The following is a 2306-nucleotide window of genomic DNA, read 5'->3' on the forward strand; positions in this document are numbered from 1 at the left end:
TAACAAACATGAGCCAATAAGAATGCGGCAAGAGACAGGTCACTCCACGATGTCTTCTGGGAATTGTAGTTCCTTGGCCTGGGCTAGTGAGGAAGCTAAGGGACTTAAGCTAGTCAGCCTGCATTGTTTCTCTGCTTTGGAAAAGGACAGACAGGAGCTGAAGCATCACAGAGACTCGGGAGCGAAGAGGGGGAGAGCTCTCAAAAGACTGCTCGTAAACAGGCGTCGCCCAAAGACGTCACTGTTGACCAGGCATTTAAATGATATTCTGACACTCTTTCGTTATATGCTAGTTAGTAGGCACAGTAGGGGTGTGGTTTTTGTTTAGTAATACGTTTTCTCTTCTCTGACCTTTTTTTTTTTAATTAATTAATTAATTAATTAATTGGTGCTCCTACACCTCTGCATATACCAGAGTTCTCGTATTCCAGAGGCGACATTGGGGCTTGATCAGTTGCACATACATCACCATTTAACCCCCAGGTTTGGCAGTCCTCCCAGAATCTCCTGGCCCCGCATACTGCTTGAATATGGGGAGAACTAAGGAGGAAAATAGGGGTAAGGTTATTAAAATTAAGGAAAGTCTAAGAAACTGTCATAGCCAAGAGAGCTTAAGGAGACTTTTTTTTTTTTTTTTTTTTTTTTTTTTTTTTTTTTTTTTTTTATGATAGGCACACAGTGAGAGAGAGAGAGAGGCAGAGACACAGGCAGAGGGAGAAGCAGGCTCCATGCACCGGGAGCCCGACGTGGGATTCCATCCCGGGTCTCCAGGATCGCGCCCTGGGCCAAAGGCAGGCGCCAAACCGCTGCGCCACCCAGGGATCCCCTATTTTTTTAAATTTATTTATTCATGAGAGACACACACACACACACACAGAGAGAGAGAGAGAGAGAGAGAGAGGCAGAGACACAAGCAGAGGGAGAAGCAGGCTCCATGCAGGGAGCCGGACGTGGGACCCGATCCCGGGACTCCAGGACCACGTCCTGGGCCAAAGGCAGGCACTAAACTGCTGAGCCACCCAGGGATCCCCAAGGAGACATAATTATTAAATGTAACTTGGTATCCCTCCCAGATGTTGTCCTGGAACAGAAGAAGAACATTAGGTGAAAACTAAGAAATACGAGAAAAGCATAGATATCAGTTAATAATAACATATCAATAGTAGTTCATTCATTGTAAAAAATACCATACTAACACAAGAGGCTAAATAAAAGGAGAAATTGGGTATAGGGTAGATGGGGGTTCCCTACTATATCTTTTCCTGTAAATCTAAACCCATTTTTATTTTTATTTTTTTAATTTTTTAAAAATTTATTTGTGATAGTCACACAGAAAGAGAGAGAGAGAGAGAGAGAGAGAGAAACAGAGAGACAGAGAGGCAGAGACACAGGCTCCATGCACCGGGAGCCCGATGTGGGATTCGATCCTGGGTCTCCAGGATCGCGCCCTGGGCCAAAGGGAGGTGCCAAACCACTGCGCCACCCAGGGATCCCTAAACCCATTTTTTTTTAATTTTTTTTTAAAATTTATTTATGATAGTCACAGAGAGAGAGAGAGAGGCAGAGACATAGGCAGAGGGAGAAGCAGGCTCCATGCGCCGGGAGCCCGACGTGGGATTCGATCCCGGGTCTCCAGGATCGCGCCCTGGGCCAAAGGCAGGCGCTAAACCACTGCGCCACCCAGGGATCCCCCCTAAACCCATTTTTAAAAAAGATTTTATTTATTCATTCATGAGAGACAGAGAGAGAGAGGCAGAGACACAGGCAGAGGGAGAAGCAGGCTCCATGCAGGGAGCTCGATGTGGGATTCGATCCTGGGTCTCCAGGATCAGTCCCTGGGCAGAAGGCGGGCACTAAACTACTGAACCAGGCACTAAACTCCCTGGCACTAAACCAGGGATCCCTAAACCCATTTTTTTTAAGTTTATTAAAAATACTATGATAGGGATGCCTGGGTGGTTCAGTCAGTTAAGAGTGTGCCTTCTGGTCAGGGTCATGATCCCAGGGTCCTGGGATTGAGTCCCACACCAGGCTCTTTGCTCAGCAGGGAGCCTGCTTCTCCCTCTGCCTGCTGCTCCCCTTGCTTGTGAGTGCTCTCCGATTTGCAAAAACGTAAAACAATGCCACTTTCCTCACTAGCTTTTTTGTTTTGGAAAATATGGTTTCCATTAAAATGTTATTTATATTAATGTGTAATATAACAGGCTTTATTTAACAGACTTTACTTTTTATTACTTTTAAATAAGTTCATAATTATTCTTTAAATTTCTCAGTTTTCATTTCTAAAATGGTAAATATGGATAGAC

Source organism: Vulpes lagopus, chromosome 12 (assembly GCF_018345385.1).
Source record: "Vulpes lagopus strain Blue_001 chromosome 12, ASM1834538v1, whole genome shotgun sequence".
NCBI classification, from domain to species: domain Eukaryota; kingdom Metazoa; phylum Chordata; class Mammalia; order Carnivora; family Canidae; genus Vulpes; species Vulpes lagopus.